At 42.5% G+C, this 13,272-nt stretch overlaps 1 long non-coding RNA gene across 1 annotated transcript; it reads left to right on the forward strand.

The window, feature by feature from the left end:
* The first annotated feature begins 5,278 nt into the window (after positions 1-5,278).
* On the forward strand, positions 5,279-5,714 carry LOC140218773 (uncharacterized). The gene is made up of 3 exons (XR_011894958.1): positions 5,279-5,351; positions 5,430-5,477; positions 5,636-5,714. It is a non-coding gene; the product is annotated as an uncharacterized lncRNA (long non-coding RNA).
* The last annotated feature ends 7,558 nt before the right edge of the window (positions 5,715-13,272 follow it).

Consider the following 13,272-nt stretch of genomic DNA (forward strand, 5'->3'; position numbering starts at 1 on the left):
AAAAATACCATATGCAGTAACTATTAGCAATTCTCGCCCTGAGCTACCTATTTTCTAAACACATTTCCCAAAAATCCACAATATCTAAGGTGCCCTCGGGCGAAATGAATAAAGCTGTTAAAGAAGCACTTGCTTGGTGTCATTCCGATAAGACACAGCGTGATTTATACCCTTTACAAACGAGGCAGGGTGAAAACCTCGCAGCTCAAAAGAATCAAGAGTTATGCATGAAGCAACTAGCAACAGTTAAACATGGGCGAAGCCACGCATAAAATAAATGTAAAAACATGAAGTGCGCGACAGCTGGTGCGAGGATTTACCGGGCCACATAAAACTAACAATTTCAGTTCTTGCAAACTTCTGTAGCTTTAACATGCAAAACAATGCGCTCATGCAGTCGTGCTGCCTAGCTAGCCCAACGCGGTAAAGAAGCGGAAAACAATATAAGCGGCAAACGGCATTCCGAACTTTAGCGAAATGCCTTTCAACCGCATGTTGCACTGCAGACGAACTTCGTCGCTTACCCGTCTAACTACAATTGAGTAAAAAAATAATAATAAAGAAGAAAAAACACCGAAGCGACAAAGGAAAGGATGAGAACAAGAAATTTCGCGCCGAAGCTACGATCCATTGCCACCGTTGCTCCTGCTGATGAGGCTTTGCGGGGAATAATTAGAACCGTATCACCGGCACGTTTTCGCCGGTATTTGAGCCCCCCCACCCTGCAACAATTCTTCTTCGACATTCTTCGGAAGCTTTGGCCATCCCACACATGCGAAGGGTGTTGCTTATTTTGCTCTGAAAACACAAATAAGACGGAGAAGCACTATCAGCGACGCAACAAACTACGGCGTGCTACGGCGCGCGGCTCGCTCCTCTCCCATGCGTTCTGCGCAAGGCCACCACCAGTGGCGCGGCCATCGGCGTGCACGCCGCGTATAGACAATATTCTGATAGACATTAAGAGAAAAAAATGTCGCTGGGCAGGTCATGTAATGCGCAGACTAGATTACCGTTGGACCGTTAGGGTAACAGAACAGGCACCAAGATAAGGGAGCGCAGTAGAGGACGGCAGAAGACTAGGTGGTGCGACAAAATTAGGAAATTTGTAGGTGCTGGTTGGACTTGGTTGGCGCAGGACAGGGGTAATTGGAGATCGCAGGGAGAGGCCTTCGTCCTGCAGTGGACATGAATAGGCTGATGATGATGATGACATTATGCATCACCAAACCTTGACATAGCTTAGTGCACAAACACTGCACTTCACCTTTACATATGTTTTGTGATTCTTCAGTATTTTAATGAGATTTGGTAGGATGCATTTCAAAATCAGGGGTTCAGTGGCATTAAAAGCGTAAAAAAATTGCAACTGTTTATTACTGTTTGGTCAGCCTTACCCGAGATTACCCAAATATTCCACCATCAAGTTGCAGGAGCAGCCCACAAGCAGGACAACAAAAAGGAAGAGGCTGGAAGCCGCCAGCATTTTGCACGAGCGCATAATTGCTTAATCGGACAATGGAGCAGAATCACAGGTTTGTACCTGTTGGGATCATTTTGTTGGCACTCCAATCTGGTTAGCACAGTATGTCTAAGGGGACATGCAGCATGGTTTAAAAAATTATTTTTTTACAGAGATGTAAGTAATGGTTGGTTTTGCTTCAAGAAGTGTCATTTGTTGTGCCTTGGGAATATTGTTCATGATTATTCCGCCATGTTTCTAACTATTGGTTTTCTTATTTATATATAATTTCAGAAACCTTAGGTAACATTTGGAAAGACAAGTTTCTATAAATGAAAACACCTATTTCATGTCCAGCATACTTGGAAAACACGTTTGACGCAAAACAAGCCGAAAACAACGTAATTAGTAAACATGCATCATGACATGCTTGCACTGAGAGCAAGCTTTAAGACATCTGCTTCACAACTCCCTTTGCGGATGCAATGTGCACATTATTCAAAGAGTTGGCACATGTGCAATCAGAATATCTTTAAAATGTATGTGACATGTTATATTTTTTGTCTACCATTGTTTTTTAGCACCGTCTTCATGGGCACCTGCAAGGGATATACACCCAAAATTCAGCAAGCTGTTGTAAAGCAATCTCGGCAAGAACCTTCGATGTCAGTCCCATTGTGCAGAAATCAATGGCAGAAATGCACTTTCAATGTGGTTCACTTCAAATTTCTCCCATGCCCTCTGTGTTATTATACCAAAAGCCTTATGTATGTCATGATCAGTGGAGAGCTTTCGTTTAGAACACTATGTGGAATCAATTTCTAAATATTGAACTAGTTGTGAATGTAAGCGAATTCTGCTTAACACATTACTTCACATAATTTATAAAAGTAACCACCTATTTCTGCTTCGACGGTTTGTTTGCTAAGCCTAACTGGGCGTTTTCTTGAATATAATGTCAATCTCTCTGGGATAATTATTTTTCTTGGTGTTTCAGGAGAACGAGGAACCACAGGTTGAAGATGGATTAATTGCGCAACTTAGAAAAGCACTAGAAAAGAAAGACCAAGAGAATAAAAGACTTAAAAAAGAACTTCGGGAGGCAGCATCTTTATATCAATGGCTGACAAGTGCTCTGCTGGACAAAATTGCTGAGGATGGGCCCTTTCCTTTTTTATCTATAAAGATAACAGATTTGCTGGGTTCACCTCAATAACATTCCAACACAGATGAGTATCCTGGGTTACAGTAACGCTAATTACCTTAGAAAAAAAAGAAAACTATATTGGCAGGTTTTTATGCAGTTTCGTGATGAAAATGTGTAGGATTGAAATACTATTCTAAAGTTTCTTTGAAACTGACGCATATAGGTGTCTTTTTTTTTCTTTTCATGAGTATAGGTAAACCAATTTATAATAGTGAATGAGCCGTACTTTGGAACATGAGGGATGCATTCGGGGCGGGGCGGCACGGCGGCGAGATGGCTGCAGCAGCAGAAATATCACTTGATCATATTTCTTTCACCAACAGGAAAACTTTGCAGTTGTGCAGGGTAGAGCTAATATGCTGCAGCGTGGACTCTAGTTCACGGTAACTGCCATTTGTGGGCAGCCGGTGTGTAGAAAACTTCGCAGCAAGGTGCTGTGCCGCCAGTTGTACGATTATGTGAAATTTTATTTATGTATTAATTTATATACTTCAGCATTTTTCATGTTCTTTGGGATAACAAAGAACAAACTCGCCACTTCAAGCTCTTTTCTCTTAAATTACACCACATCTTTTCCAAAGAGAAAGCAGCTCGATGTGGTCCATGGGGAGGTAATGAAAGAAGTGGCAAGTTCATTGCAGGTGTCAGCTTTTGTTTCTTATTGGACTCATGTTATCTGTTTACTTGCCTTAATATTTAGAAATGTATATGTTGGCCAAAGCGGAAGCATATAAATGAAAGCCTGAAGAAGCATGCGCAGAATGTCAAATCAAGAGAAGTCCAGTATATCAGGATTGTGTTAATTGCGGAAATAAATGTGTTCCAGAACAGTGATTGTGTTGAAAATAAAGGCACTTGTGTTGGATAGGGGCTTTCTACATTGAGAGAATTGCAGGCAAATGTGTGTTCCAGAACACAATGATTGTTTCGAAAAATAAAGGCACTCGTTATGGATAGGGGCTTCCTAGATTGAAAGAATGGGAGACAAATGTGCCAGTAGGCCCTAGTTAAACATGCATGAGAAGGAATGTTTATACATTTATTGAAGCTCTCACTGACTTGAGCAGTTAGGTTCCAGCTGCGGTGGTTGTATGTCTTGCTTTTATTGTCTGATTAACCTTGGCCTGCAATTTGGAAACTCCTCAGCATGGATCGTGTAGTATAAAGGTTGTAAACAAGGATAAAGTGCCTCAGAAAGGCTGGCCAATGTTTCAATAGGATGTATGTTCGTCAAAGGTGGCCTCGTCATCCTAGACAAGTAAGTTTTAATGGGGTAATGGAGTGACGTCATGTGCAGTCAGTAGCGCCTGGCTGGAAGGAAGAGACTGAAAAGAAAATGGGCACTGCCATTTGACATCTCTAGGCGTGGTTTCTAAGATGAGGGGACAAGAGTAAGAAAGTGGGAAGGTGGCAAAAAAAAATTGAAGGATTTAAGACAGTTCAGTGTTGGGGGAGTGAGACTTAGTGAGCCTTCAGAGGTGTCTTAGGTGGCATGCGTTTGTGGTTATAGAAGAGCAGGTCAGTGTGTGAGTAACAAAAAGACACGAGTTGAAAGAATGACTTGACTTGCATAGCAGCAATGTGTGAGGTAATTTTTAAACTGTTAAGATGGCGACACGAAGTTTGGGGCTATGAATTTCACTCTCCCACTCTTGTCCCCTCGTCTTAGAAACTGTGCCTAAAGACATCAAACGACAGTGGTCATTTTCTTCTCGGTCTCTTCCATTACAGCCAGCTGCCAACAAAAACGACCACACCTAATGTCACTCCACTAACCCGTTAAAGCTAACCTGCCGAAGATAACGAGGGCACCTTTGATGAACATAGGTCCTCCTATTGAAAGGTTGACCAGCCTTTCTGAGGCACTTCATCCCTGTTTACAACCTTTATATCGCACGTGTGCTGCTCCATCTGTCAGCCCTCTTTTTGATTCAGCATGTAATTTTGCATGTATGTATTTAACCCTGAAAAGCCCAATGTATTATTTTTAATACTGAATTGGCTGCCTAAAAACTTATGCACTGGAAACTTAGTGTGGAGCCAAAACCAGTGTTTTGATAAGCTGCAGGGAGTTTCCAGTTTGGACAGTCTTGCAAATCAATTACTAATCAAGTAATTGTAATAGTGAATAATTTTTGCTGTAAATTGTTTCATGGTTTCTTTTGTACCAATTTATCATCCGTGTCCCGAAATGAATGTGATCAAGTTGTTTTGATTTTCTGTAATGTGGAATGGTGCTCAGGTCTTCTTGGAGTTCATCTTTTCTACCTCACCTTTAGTTGCAGGTTCAGTGAAATGTCATGTGTTTTTCACTTGGTTTCTGTCTCTTTGCACTGGTTTCCTACAATGCATACATACCAACTTGCCCAGCTTACTGTTTTAGAATGAACTGGTATATAGAGCTCTTTCATGCTTGCATGGGCAGTAACATTTACGTGAATGGTCCCAAGAGGCTGTTTATAGAATAACAGCTAAACTATTTGATGGCTATCTCTCCATGAAGGCTTTTTCAAGGGACAGAAAAGCTTAGTATTATATTATTATAGAGGGCTGTGTTATTGTGAAATAGTAATGGGGTTCTTCCTTTTGGAATTTTTTCTTTAGAGGTAGCCCGAGCCACAGCAGAAAGGCTCGATGGTCAAGTCATCGCAGAGTATTTGATGCCCTGCTCTTTGGATGCAGGTAATACTTTCTTTCTGCCCTTGAATGTCCCAATTTCATAATATACTAGTCACTCAACTGTGTTTTGTGCCATTACAGGCACTGGGCTACCCAAGGAAATGGTGCCAGAGAGGGCAAATGATGCAGGTATGTTCAAGTGTTCTGTTATTGGCTGCTACTTGGATAGCTATATCTAGTTGAGCTGTAGTCCACTATACTTGGAGATGGTGAACAGTATTTCTTTTTGCTTTGTATTTTCTAGAAAAAAGTTACATTGCTCACTCGCATATCTATTTTCTATGCAGGCATTGATGCCTTTGACATGCCCGACATTGATGCCTTTGACATGCCCTGTAGTGAGCAGGATCTAGCTGCATCTTCTGGTGAGTATTGGATGCACTCTTCAGTGTTGCAAGGAAGGATGACATAATTAGTACTATCTTTGTTTTTCACATATTTGGATGACTCTCATTATTTGTGCAGGCATTGATGCCCCTGTGGAAGGTGGCCCCATCGCGGGACATTGTTCTGCATCCAGTGGTGAGTGTTGAGCCTGCTTTTTTGTGTTTTGGAAGTGGATGCTATTACTTGACACCACATCCTTGTTTAGTGCATGTACTTAGACAAAGCAGATTTGCAGTTATACTATTGCCTTTGTTCTATCCTATTGTTCTGGATCAACAACAACATTATGTGGGTGTAAGTTAGCAACAAAACAGCAAATCCAAAGGCAAGAAATAGCATACGTGCAGTTTACAATGTCTAGGATGCGCAATAACTGCAACACATTGCACATCCTAGATGTTGGGCGAGTCTGATGTGGGCCAATCTAAATGTACTGGGCCTGTCTAATCTAAATTTACAGCTTGACAAACTTAACAAAAGAAACCTATTTTCAAAGGTTTTTGAAATGAAGGTTAAAGTAAATCAAGATTGACGAAATCTCGTCTAGTCTGAAAGTAACCGCATAATAGGAATAAAAACAATGCTGACCAAAATGGGGTTGTCTAAAAATTCTTATGCATTTCAGCTTCCACACGGAAGCCTTGTTCATTGAGCTGAGAGGCACAAAACCTTCAGCTTAAATCCACATAAAAAATCGTTTCAGGCATCTTGCGCATGTTGGCGGGAGATTGCCATCATTTCGATTAAGCGTGTGTGCGGTTGTTTGCATTGTCAGGGATTCCAGATACTATCGCTTCGTCCAGTTCTTTTCTTGGGCGATGACGGAAGCTTGGCTCCAGTTGAAATCGTGTTACGTGGATTCTACGTCTTCAGCAAGTGCACTGGAAGGGACTTTTTTTTCACATCATTCATGTGCTCCTTTAGGCACTGCTAAAAATTTCCGCTTTCACTAATGTAGACATAATTGCAGACTGCGCACAGTATATTATATATTGACAATCCCATTTTGGTTGTTGTTTTATTCCTATTATAAAGGTTAAAGTACTTCTTAGTGCTTTTTGTGGCAAAGAATGGAATTATACTACTTGACCAGGTGATGCAACAGGTGGCACTTATGTAAAGCCTATCAATGAATAAAAATAAGGCCATCAATTAAAGTTTGGCACTTATGCACTTACTTTTTGCCATTCTCCCCCCACACCTCCAGCTTTTTGCCTCTTTTGTCATCTTGTGACATTGTCGGGCTTTCATTTCATTGCTTCTTTGATCAGAAGTGTGTCACTTATAGACGACTCTCTGCCGCTACTTCTGTTACAGTTGCATGTATTCGCAACTTTCACGTACGGTGGCGCCGTCGTGCGGCGGCGGCCGGAAACAATCGAAAGATTATACTCGCCGCTGGCTGCCGCCCGTTTGGGTAGCGTATTGGTGTTGTGTGCGCTTTTCCTTCACTTTTGGTTGATGTTTTAACGCGTTTAAAGCTCCCGTGGGATCCTGAAGGACAGTTAACATGCTCAGAATGAGGAAACATACAAGTAACCGTATTTGTTGCGTGCCGCAATGGGTGCCGAGAGGTAGTTATGCGGTAGGTGAGGTGAGCCTTCACTCATTCCCACCGGCTGCGTCCATGAGGAAGAAATTGATTATTAAGCTGCGGATTGGCAAAGCTGTCACAGAAGCGATGAAGGTTTGCAGTGCGCACTTCATGCCGGAGGACGTTTTTTTTGGAATACGACAGATGAGTGACGATTCCGAGAAATTGAAATCGCGAATAGACGCACCTCCATAAAGACACAGAGATAGCTCTATATTACGTGCAGGGAAAGAAATAAAGCGCAATCTTAACTCAAATGTGTTGTAGGGTGATTGATGCTTGCGTTCTTGCCACTCATGTCTTTGCGGCTACGTTGGAGCGCAAACATTCTCCGTGAAGCCTTGTACCTGCTTCAAAATTTCTTGTTCTCGTTCATGCATTCGTGCTCTGCAACGCCGGCTTGACATTCCACCATTTTGGAACACAGAGATGAGTTTCTCATTTGTGCATCGAAGCAAAGTGACGCAGGCGTAGAGGGACCTGGAATTCGTACCTCGTCTGCTACTTCCATGCGCGGCTGTAACGTGTGCACAGGCACGCATGACTGCACTCGTAAGGTAACAAAACCTAGTTCAACAAACGTTAAACTACTGTGCAGTGTTCGCGTCGCGAACCCTCAGCTGATCTGCGTGCATATTATTTTATTAAGATAACTGGAAGAATGAAGCGAGCATTGCCGCGGACCCGTAAATATCAGCTATGTATTGCTCAAGACGCGGTAGGACTCACGCAGGATGTAAAACTACCGTAACACTGTAGCTTGCACAGCACGCATAAAGCGCAATAACCAAATTACAAGGGTGAACGGTTATCGTATTAGCTCGCAAAAGCGGTTAGATATGGTTTTTTGTTTACTTCTCGTGTTCAACATCCAGCTTTGTGAAGACAGGCAGAGATAACTAGACAAGGAATTTTCGCACACAAAACGCTGCTTTTCACGCCGTCGATGTAAAGGACTTCGGTCGCGCGACACCAGGAAGGTTTCTTTTTTCTCGGCGCGGCGGCTTATTCAAGCGGTCTGAGTAACAACTTGCAGAGAGCACCACACCGTATATAAGTTCATGGTACCCGTTCAAAGAGGTGAAATTAATAGAATAGCAAATAGAAAGCACGCTCACTTCAATTAATAACACCGTCGCGGCAAAACTGAAACCACAGCTCGTGTGGTTTGCTTCGAAGCCGCGAAGTTCGTATGCAAAGGCTTTCAACAGTCACGGACGTCGACGTGCACACTTTTATGCCGCAACACACAGGATCACCAGTGTTTAGGACTTCCTCGCCTTCAAGCAGGCTTCGAATCCTGCGTTCTGCTCGCCCAATATGAGCCACTACGCAGGCTAACGACAGCGGGCGTGTAAATTGAAGAGAGATTTCAACATGACGACGCGAAACAACATGCCACTGAGCAAGACGACCGCAGCACTGCACCGACTGCTCTAGTTCTTAATCTCTCGGACAGCCATGTTGGATTTAAGGTGGTGCCCCCTATAGGCCGTGAAAGTTGCGAATACTTAAAAGGGTAACTGACACAAAATTTGTGTGTCATAGCCACTGACTTTGTAATCAGTGGGTGTGACGCAGTTCCTTAAACGTGCAATTCCTAAATGACATATTTTAATTCGATGAATTAAAAGAACGCATGAAATGTTTTGCTGAAGGGTTCGCTTACAAGGGACCTTTGTATGCCATGAACATTGGATGTGATTACAAGGCATCACTGATGCAGTAGTAACAGCTGAATTGCGATCATCCTTGTAAAAACCTTCAAACAGGATAATAGGAGAGAAAGGTCCCAAAGATAAAAGGCGCTGTGCATTTTGGCAGAATCAACAATAGGGGAGCAAGCTCATCATTCCTTGTTTAAAGCCGGGAAGTGCAGAGTGAAAGAGCGCAGTGGTTTATTCGGCACTTAAGCTTTCTGAAATACATGGTCATTGTGTAGCTTGCAACCAGTGGACTTGACTGATGAACATGTGAACCACCGTCTCTTAATTTCATGACATGCAAAGATGCCTTGTAAGCAGACCTTCTTTGACAAGAAACTGCCCTCCATTTGGTGCACATTCTGAAATGGTCATCTTAAAAAAAGGTATAAAGGGTGATGTTTAGCTTATTCAAGAAATTATGCCATGCATAACTTTTTTGCATGAGTCGACAGCTGTCTAATAAACCAGCCATCGTTGCTTAGAGGCCATACTGTCGTGCTGCTAAGCACAAGGTCAGGGGATCAAATCCTAGCTACGGCGGCCGCATTTTGATTGGGGTGAAATGCAAGAACACCCATGTACTTTGATTTAGGTGCACATTAAGGTACCCCGGATGGTCCAGATTAATGCAGACTCTGTCAGTATGGCTTGCCTCATAATCAGATGGTGGTCTTGGCACGTAAAACCTGACAATTAAAAAAATTTTATCTATCTGATAAAGCAAGAAAAATTGGATCCACAGTTGTTTTAGTACTCTTTTACGTGAATCCGCAGCAGAAGTGTCGCATGCTAATAGAGCTTGCGAGGGCCACATTATTTCATCAGAAATACTCTTAGCCACACAAACTAAATGTGGCAGCTGGTCTGAAAAATCAGCTACAATGAAGTATAAGACATGTATCATCTTCTCAGGGCCTTGTGCAAACTACAACATTGTCAACTAAGCTTGGGAACATCCCATTATGTTCTGTACGATTTTAATGCTTGCATCAAAGCAGTCACACCTTAGCAGAGTTCTCTCAGCGACTTTGAGGATGCTGGGATGTTGAAAAGCTAGTTAATGCATATAGTTGCATTCAAATGAAGCACAATATGCGTACAAGCACATAAACAAGAGGGGAAATACATGAAATTTGCCGACTAATGGAGTTCAGCATAATGCCACAATTGGGCTATGCTTTTACACTGAAACCTCATTAAACCATAGTTGGTTGGAGCGTGGAAAAAGTATGTACTAAACGGTAGTACTGCTTAACAAAAATAGTATGAGATTGCCCACTTAGCTGTCAAAAACGGAACTCAGAAAGAGTGTGATGAAAGGACAAAAACATGCAGTATTTATTCACTTCGCACGACAAAAGTCTGCTATTTTCTTTTTCGTTTGATGACCTGGCCTAGCAGCGACGACAGCAGCCTCAAGCTTGCTGAAGCTGCGAGTCACCTTTTCAGCCAGCCCCCTTTTCTCGGAAAACACTCACATGGCAGATTCCTTGTTGGCGCTGCATATCCTCCATGCACGGGTGCTGTTCTTGTCAGTACAATTGCATTCATGACGCTGACATAACGTGCAGCTTCTGCTACTTTCAGGTCTGAATCGCTCACGCTGTCGTCCTCATCACTGTCGGTAGGTGACACTTCGGCAACGATGGCGAAAAACTGAACCTTGTAGCCGTCATTTTTTCACAACTTCTTTGCATTCCAAATGCCACAAACCGTAGTCAACAGTAGATGCCTGTCGCGTGCCAGCACCAACTTCGTGCCACGTTTAATGGCACGATGTCCAATTTTTCTTCTATGCTGAGCACCCGGTATTTTTTATCTGAGCTTTGGCATGATGACGCGAGTCCTCGCTTGCACGACGACGAAATTATGTTGATGTGGCTTCACGCGCAAATACTTAAGGCACTTGGAGACTGTTCTGACCTCTGAGACTTGTTGTTCTAACTGGCCGTCCAATGAGGACGACGCACCGCCATGATTGCACGACGAAAAGTGGAAACACTACGCACTAACCGATACGTACGCAATAAGCTGGTACGGTTCGTGCAGATACAAAACGCAATGTGTTTAATGGCCGCTGAGTGAGGGATTTAATTTTACTACTTTTAAAATGAAACTACTGTTTAGGCAGGTACAGTTCAACGAGGTTTTACTGTAATTGCATTTTTTCACAATGTAAGTGTATGCAATTTGATATGAGTGGGTTCAACTGTATTTGGTTCTAAGGGCATAATGCTCCCACACAGTGTCCTTTAGCATTCCACTTGAGCTCAAGAAGCACAATGGCGACTATTTATTTTGATGTAATGCTACCAATTTCGCAGAGAAACAACAGCCTGCACTTGCAGCGCCCCCAGACTTCACAAGCTCAAGCCAGGCACCAGAAACACCCCTACACTTCACAAGCGCAAGCCAGGCACCAACAGGCTTGTTTGAAGAAGTCAATGGCCAGGTGACACTGCTTATGATTTATTGTGATTGTAATTATAGTGCGGACAGTCAAACTTTTTTTGCCAAGGATTAACTGCATGTTGTAAATATTGTCCAGTATTTGCTGTTTCGCTTATTTGGTGTGGTTTAATGATATTTCATAAGTTGTGGGAGTTCTGTGTTGTATACACACCAGTGAAAATTTAGTAAACCTTGAAGTGGGAAAATCCAAAGCGTGCTCTTTATGCATTTGCTTACACATGGGCTAGTGCACAGTAGTACTGTGAACTTGTGTTATGTGATCAGAGTTTGGTCAAATAATATTGTAGGGGCACATTCTTTTTTGTGTACACTAGACATTTAAAGATAGCTCCTGCATTGAATGACACCGCCGTTTCAATCTGCCCATTAGGATGTCATATTTCTGCTGATAATGATTTCTAGGATCAATTTAGCAGCAGAAAAACAGCAGACTGCTACAATTTCGCTTCGCTTTAGTATTAATTATCAAGGAACTGCAGAAGTTAAATCTTAAGGTGCTACATATGGCATACAGGGAGTGATATCGCCCTTTTAAAGCAAAAAATCCTGTTTTTGATGGGTGTATGATGAGGATTGGTGTCCGTATACCTCCTCCTGAGGCTAAGAAGAAACGGGGTTAACTGAGAAGCCCTTCTCATCATATCATGAGAAACCAACAAGGACACCAAGGAAAACAAGGGAAATTACTTGTACTTACTAATTGAATTAAAGAAATGATAAATTAATGGCAATGAAAGTGGATGAAAAAACAACTTCCCACAGCTGGGAAGCGTCCCCACATCGTTGCATTATGCATGCAATGCTTTAACCAATTGCGCTACTACGGCGCGCGGCATAGTAGGCCAGCGCCACCACTCACAAACCTTGGCAGCGGATGTGGAGCATCCTTTCTGCCGCAGGCGTCACGAGTACCTGATCTTTCTGGGTGAAAGCAACTGTTCAATAAACCCGCACATGCTATATGAAGGCATCAATGTTGCCGGATTTGAGACCGTCATTATGTAAGAACGAGAAGAAAGGGGGTTAACTGAGGGGCCCAATATTTATTAATAATATCATGAGAAGCCAACAAACAGAAAACATAGGGGAAATTACTTACACTTACTAATTGAATTAAAGAAATGATAAATGAAAAAACAAATTGTGACAGGCGGGGAATGATCCCACGTCTTTGCATTCTTCCTGAGGCTGTTGCTTACAATGGTGTGTGCAAGTTTATTTTGCTGATGACTGTTTTACATTACTAGGCAGCGAAATTTTTTTCTTGTCTTGTGGGATATCTACTTGACTCCTCCTTTATAGATAGTTATATTTTAGCAAAAAAATAATTGTTACTTTTCATCACTATCTTTATGCAGGTAAACGTTGGTGAAAAGACCTTCATGCCATTAGACAAGTGGCTGTTTGTCATGAAAAACATATCGGATGCCAAGTGCGGTTTGGAGCTGGCCAAACACTTTTGCCTACCTTCCGAGGCTGCCACACGCAGCCTTACAGGCCAGGCGTGCCGCAGCATGGCCACGAACTCAACAAAGCTGCCGGCCACACCAGAGAAGGTGGAGATGGTAAAGAGTAAGTATATACTACAGCAGACATTTCTTCACACTATTATACATATTGCCCTGCAGTGGCTATGGTGTTATGCTGCTGACCATGAAGGCTACAAGCTTGACTCCCACTCGCTTCCAATATGGGAAGAATTCAAGAACATTGGGTTCTTCAGGAATTCCTGAAGAAACCAATGTGGTCATAAAAATCGGGAGCC

Source organism: Dermacentor andersoni, chromosome 6 (genome assembly GCF_023375885.2).
Source record: "Dermacentor andersoni chromosome 6, qqDerAnde1_hic_scaffold, whole genome shotgun sequence".
Lineage (NCBI taxonomy): Eukaryota > Metazoa > Arthropoda > Arachnida > Ixodida > Ixodidae > Dermacentor > Dermacentor andersoni.